This window comes from Trichechus manatus, unplaced genomic scaffold (assembly GCF_000243295.1).
Source record: "Trichechus manatus latirostris isolate Lorelei unplaced genomic scaffold, TriManLat1.0 scaffold00138, whole genome shotgun sequence".
In the NCBI taxonomy this organism is placed as follows: Eukaryota; Metazoa; Chordata; class Mammalia; order Sirenia; family Trichechidae; genus Trichechus; species Trichechus manatus.
This window is the reverse complement of record NW_004444074.1, coordinates 6,005,873-6,012,774: the sequence shown is the minus strand read 5'-3', so window position 1 is coordinate 6,012,774 and position 6,902 is coordinate 6,005,873. Positions and strand designations below refer to the sequence as shown.

The following is a 6,902-nucleotide window of genomic DNA, read 5'->3' as shown; positions in this document are numbered from 1 at the left end:
ATTGTTGTTGTTGTTGTTAGGTGCCCATGAGTCCATTCCAACTCAGTGACACCACAGGACAGAGTACAACTGCCCCATAGGGTTTCCAAGGAGTGGCTGGTGAATTTAAAGCGCTGACCTTTTGGTTAACAGCCGAGCTCTTAACCACTATGCCAGCAGGGCTCCGGATGCAAATTAGCATTCTAAAATGTCTAAGCTTGTCTCCTATTCTTGGACCAATTCCAACCAGATGAGATTTCTGCTTCTTTCCTGTTCTCCTATCTGTCCTGAACCAACTGAGCCTCTCTTCTTATCTCACCCTCATCTTTTAAGACAGGTTCTGCTACGACTCTTAGTCACTGAAAACTTTTAACCTGAATATGAAGTCTGTGATCTCCTATTCTTCCTCTGAGGTTCCAATTCACCTAAGATGAGTATTTCTATGGGGTTGAGGATAGATTGGATGAGGAATGACTAAGGTAAGGAGAACATTTTGGAGGCTGTTGTAATAGACGAGGAGAGAGATCTTCATTAGGCAGAAGGGAGGGGGAGTGAGGAGGTGAGGAAAAGAGTGGCAACGGGGCTGGTGCTGTCCTTGGTCCCAGGAAGCTGATGCTGAACACTAGGATCACAGTGCTGGAACTGCCTAGTCTAACCTGACACTTTCTCCATGAACCTACATGGAGACCAGCCAAGGCAAAGTCCATTCATCTGAAGCACTGAACTCACTTCCTAAAACCATGCCCCTACTCCCACTGTATCTCACACACCCAGCTTCAGGTCACTCCAAAAACAAAACAGTGCTGCCTAATTTTACAAACAAAATGCATTCTTCTGGAAAATCCCAGAGTCAGACAATAACATTCCTTTCAACAAGACATTACAAATCATACCTTTGATTCAGAAAAGCGCTGTCTTTCATAAATGTGTGCTTTTTTCCTTTTCTTTTTTTTTCTCTTGTCAATGATCCATAAAGGACCCTCACAACATTCTTTGGGAGTAGGGAGGAAAGGAATAGCATTGCACACATTTCTGATAGTTGGAATCGGGGCTCACAGAGCTACACAGTCAGCCAAGGCTTTGAAAATTCATCAATATTCATGGCATATAGAGTTAAAACAATAATAACTTAAATGCAAATGAACATTTGTTAAAATATTATGTTCAGATAATTAGACAAACATACTTTTGGATATTATAATAATAGAAATTTAGGACGTTTGTGGGGAAGGTTGGGGAAAATAAGTAGGATTATCCTCAGGTTTCGACTGTCTCCCAGTCCCAGTGTGAAGGTTCAAAGCTTCGGTGTTTGGGAATTTTGGTCCAGGTGTTTCATGGCATCCCGGACCCACTTCTTTTTGGGGTCAACACAGATCTCCTTGTACAGTTTAGTCTTGAAGCTGTGGAGGACCGTGCATACACAGTTAGACGAAGCGTCTTAAGGGTTCTATCCAGGAACATGGCTCAATGGACCCTACACTCGACTAGCCCTTCCTCCTTGTGTGATGGGACTGGCATCAGGACAGGAGGAAGGGGAAGGATGGAAGGAATGGGCCTCAGGAGGAAGCTCTGCTCTTGCTGTCCCATGTGAAGCCCTCCTTGTTCCTGGCTTGGGGAAGTGGGACAATCTGACTAAGCTCCTGGAGGCAGAGCCTGGAATGGAAAGGCACGTTCCCTCCCTGGGCTCAGTGTTCCTATTGAGTTAAAGAGGCATTTGAGTAGATGTTCTCTGTGAGTCTGGACTCAGTCGATATAAACCCTGCCCCACTTCCTGGGGTAGAACTTCTGGCTGAGGGGGCTGGGCATGGTCCATTCACATCACAGCTTCCTGGGGACACTGGCTACTGATGATCCTGATGTAGCTTGCTAGCTTCTGGGTGGGGATCTTTTTACTGACCATCTTAAAGCAGTAGACAAGGTGGGATGGAAGCTGAGTCTAGGGGAAAACGCAAACATATGAATGTTAATATATTTCTAAATATGACTGTGTAAAAGAAGGAAGGGCAGCAGGAGAAGACAAGGGCAACCTAATAAGGTAGAGTTAGAACTTTCTTCCTCCCAATTCCAGTGCCTTAGTCAAGTCCCAGAGCTGGAAAACTCTGACTCTGTGCCTCCACTGTGTGATGGACCCATTCTCACTGGCTGGCTGTAGAGAAAGCATGATCAGTTTGCCAAATCTTGGCAATGTCGCAAGGAAGGTCTGTTAACCCCAAACTTTTAAGGTTTAGAGGATGAACTCTGGGACCTAATATCCAGAGGATACAGAATCAACCTCTGTCATGTGGTGAGATTACTTTAGGACCTCATTCCTTTCCCCCAACTACATTCTCTGGAAGCTCCCCCAGAGCATAGTTGCCATTTTGAGATTCCACACAACAGTTTTCTTCCTTCTACCACTGACTGAGAGCGATTCCTTTCTCCTGTGTGCCTCATTCCCAGACATGGCATCTTGGGCACCTAAAGCTGGTGTCAGGAAGCGAGCCCAGGGACAGGTCTCGGTGGCCTGGACCTCCAGTCCTGGCTCTGCCACCCATGGCTGTGAGAATGTGGGCACTTCTCAGTACCTCTTGAGACATATTTTCCCATTTTTAAAATGCAAGGTTTTCAACACGACTCTGAGAACTCTATTGATCTGATAGTGCCGGGAGTGGTTAGCATTGCCTTAGGGAAGGAGGGGCCTTACCTGGCAGAGCAAGCACCTGAGGGCTGGAGGTAGCCACTGCGAGAAGCAAGCAGAGAAGTGTTACCCAGGCCTTCATGTTGGAGGATGAGGAGCTGAGGTTAAGCATCAGAGTTGGAAGCTTCTGGGCTTTTCTCAGCCTCTCTGATCCCCTGGCTGTCCTTCCTGCCTTTTTAAAGAGTTGCAATATGTTATTTAATAGGAGGTGAAGAGTTAGAGATACGTGAGGCAGGGTCATGGTCAAGGAATTGTGACATGAGATCTGAAAACTGTTGAATAGGCCCTGGGCTTTGTGGAAATTTCTAGGAAATAAGAAAGGGAAAGAGTGGGCTGGGTTTGGGCACTTTTTCCATCCGTTGCTGAGAGTAACGGGGTTGTAATAGGAAGGGGAGGTGCAGCTAAGCCAAACTAAGAACAGGAAATGATCTGAGTTGGATCATTCTGCGGGCTCCACTTCCTCTCTGCCCTGAGAAGCCTTCTGTGGAAAGGAAGAAAGAAAGGGAACTGAGCTCAGAAGAGGGAGGAGAGGATCTCAGATTTCCCCCTGTGCCAACATTCTGGCAGCATTCTCACGCTGATGAGTTCAACACTGTGGCTGAAATTCCAACCAGAGGCTGGAAAACATCTACATCCCTAAATCTTGCTAATTTATTCAGAACCCAGGGTGATACTAAATTAGAACTCTGGCTGGATGAAGGGCTCTAGGGATCAGTATGGTTATGATGCTCCTGGATCTTGATGTCTGAGGATGTCAAAGCTGGGTGGCATCTGAAGATCTTGGAAGGCTATGGTTTTCAAGCCTCAGTTTCTCTGTCAAAGTCTTTTCCCAAGTGAAATCATAGAGGGAATCTCAATATATCAAACAATCAAGTGGACCCATCTGTGTGATATAGAGGCTGAAGGCTCCCACCCCTCACACCCTCACATCCAGGGCTCCAAGAAACATAGTGTGAGACTCACTGATCCAGTAAATCCCTCACCTGCAGCACACACATCAAGACAAAGTATCTGATTACTATATTAAAGGAAAAATGTGAATACAGAGGAGTCCCTGCATCATGCAAAAGGTTAATGTGCTCCACTGCTAACTGAAAGGTTGGAGGTTCAAGTGAACCCAGAGGCACCTCGGAAGAAAGGCCCGGTGATCTACTTCCCCAAAATCAGCCATTGAGAACCCTATGGAGTGCAGTTCTATTCTGACACACATGGGACCACCATGAGTCAGAGTCGACTAGACAGCACCTGGTTGGTTAGTGAACTCTGAGCCCAGCTGCGATTTCTACTTGCTGAGGACGAGCTCCCTCCGTTGGAGGCTTGGTGCAGAGGTGAGGAATTCTGTGGTGTCGGGCATTAGAGAAAAATCTTGCATCACATACAGGCTTGGAAGCATTTCAACCATCCTTGCATCCTTTGCTCCTCCCTGCTTTCTGATCCTCACCATTTGTTCCTTGAGTGCTTGTCTTTTTTTCTCCACTATTTGAAGTTCCAGAAATTGTTTAAGCTTGTCTTCAGTCCTTCCTCCTCCATGCAGACTCCCCTTGCCTGCTCACACTAGACAACAGCCCTCAAATCACTTGCGTTGCAGGTTTCATTTATTGGAAGGTAAATTTCCCAGGGTAGGGCTCTATCCTCCTTGCTAATCAATAGGGAAGGTTAGCCTCCGGCCCAGCAGACGTTTTCTTTGAAAACCTGTGAATAACACATGGGAGTGGAGGAAGGCACAGGGGTCCTGCCCAGAGGGGACCCATCACCTCTTCTGGATGTTGGAACAATAAATAGACCAAGTCTTATGGCCTTTAATTGTTACAGCTCCTTTCGTCTAGGAAGTTCTTCAAGGTGAAGCCTCAAATGTCCTGTTCTGGGGAAAATGCCTGTGTGTGTTCCCTAGACCAGAGCCCTCCACTCATTAACCACAAGGAGTAGGAGAAGATGAGAAATGAGAATCTGCGCCTCAGTTTCCACTTCTAGAAGCAGTAGGATCATACAAGGTGCAAGGGTTAAATGGATTGACACATGAAAAGTATTCCTAACAGCGACTAGCACATAGTAAGTTCTCAATAAATGTAAGTCATTCCTTTTAGGGACATTGGAAGAAGTACAGCCAGGAGATGCTAGGAAGGGACTCAAAATGTGAGATGATGGAATTCTCACAATTTCTCCTCAAACTGACTCATGTTTCCAAATGGAAACCTGTTGCAGTGGGGTTGGTTTTCCAAGAATGCCTGTGCTATGGAAAAGGAACTACAGGACTGCCAGATAGAGGTCCCAGGGGCCTCGCCAAGGGCCATATGTTTGGAGTGCTCCGGGCTGCAGAGGGATCTGGCTGATGTGTGGTCCCAGGAGGACAGCCTCTGAGTGAGACCAATGTTACAAGCAGACAAGTGTTCAGCGATCCCACGTAGGTGGCCAGTCAGTCATTTTCATTTTGCAGTTTCCCTCCCCACGCGTCAGCTTTACGCTGGACCTGGGTACGGCAAACGGTTTGTGCTCAGCTGCTAACCTAAAGATTGGCGGTTCAAACCCACCTAATGGCACCACGAAAGAAAGTCCTGGCAATCTAATTCCATAAAGATTACAGTCAAGAAAACCCTTTGGGGCTCAGTTCTACTCTGTGACACATGAGGCTGCCATGAGTCAGAATCAATCAGAAGTTCTGGTGAAATTTTATTGCAAAACACGAAACCAAAATCTTACCCCATCCCAGGAGGTCTCCAGGGTCTCCAGGCTGCACTCTGGCTTCTTTCTGTGTTTCTCTCTTTCTTGGTGACTTTCCAGTCAGTGGTTATCTAAAGCTGAGTCAACAAACACTCAGTATCTGCTGCCGGTGAGTGGGAAGGCTGTGACTGGGAATAACTCTGGGCGTGGGCAGGGTCTGAGTCCCCTGTGGTGAAAACAGATTTCCTGGCTTCCTGCGTGGTCCTTAAGAAATATAGGATGATCAGGTGGAATTATAGCCTGGGAATCAGGACTCCCAGCTTCACCTTATGGCTCTGTCTCAAATTTCCTCCAAGACCTCAAAAATCATTAAAAAAAAAAAAAAAAAAAAATTCAATACGACCTTAAAACTCATTTCATTCCACCTTCTCGTTTTTCGGATAAGAAAACTGAGGACCAAGGACCGGAAACAAAATTCTCAAGGCCACGAAGGGTATTAAAGCTCTGTGTGTCCCAGTGCCCATGTCCCCTGACCCTGTCCCATGAGCCTTCTACTATGCTGAGCTCTCTTGTGCCTGGGCCTCAGTGCTCCCTTCTAAAAAATGGAGGCAGCTAGGATCTGTCGTGGAGTCCCTGGGTGATGACAATGGTTAAATGCTGAAATACTAACCAAAAGGTTGGTGGTTCGAACCCAGCCAGAGGCACCTCAGAAGAAAGGTCTGGCAATCTGTTTCTGAAAGGTCACAGCCTTGAAAACCCTATGGAGTGCAGCTTTACACTGCACAGCATGGGGTCGTCATGAGTCAGAATCGATTGCATGGCAACTAACAACAACAACAGGGTTTGCCACCAGCTTTTCTAAAAGTTGCTTGGAACGTCTCCCAAGAAACGCTCTACAAACTCATTTGCACATCGTTGTTGTTGGTGGGTGCCCTTGAGTCGGTTCCGACTCATAGCAACCTTATAGGACAGGGTAGAACGAAGTTTTCTCTCCCTTGGAGCCACCAGTGATTTCAAACCACTGACCTTTTGGTTTGCACCCGAGCGTTTAACCATTGAGCCACCAGGGCTCCTTAGCACACAGTAGTTGCTCAGTAATTAACAGGGTCCTTTTGGTGAATTTGTTCTCTATGCCCGTGACTATAGTGACTATAGTGTTTATATGCGTTATCTAATTTAATCTTCCCAACAAATCTTTTCTTTTTTTATATTGTACTTTAGGTGAAGGTTTACAGAACAAATGGTTTCTCATTCAACAGTTATTACCGTCTTGTTTTATGACAATGGTTAACAACCCCACAACATGTCAACACTGTCCCTTCTCAACCTTGGGTTCCCTATTACCAGCTTTCCTGTCCCCTCCTGTCTTCTAGTCCTTGTCCTTGGACTGTTGTGCCCTGTTAGTCTCATTTCATTTTATGGGGCTATGTAATCTTTGGCTGAACGGTGAGCCTCAGGAGTGACTTCATTACTGAGCTAAAAGGATGTCTGGGGGCAATACTCTGGGAGTTTCTCTAGTCTCTGTCAGACCAGTAAGTCTGGTCTTTTTTTTGTGAGTTAGACTTTTGTTCTACATTTTTCTCCAGCT

General features: G+C 46.2%; 1 pseudogene; it reads right to left on the bottom strand.

The window, feature by feature from the left end:
• Positions 1–1,273: 1,273 nt before the first annotated feature.
• Positions 1,274–2,738, bottom strand: LOC101359137 (C-C motif chemokine 8-like; annotated as a pseudogene).
• Between the last annotated feature and the right edge of the window lie 4,164 nt (positions 2,739–6,902).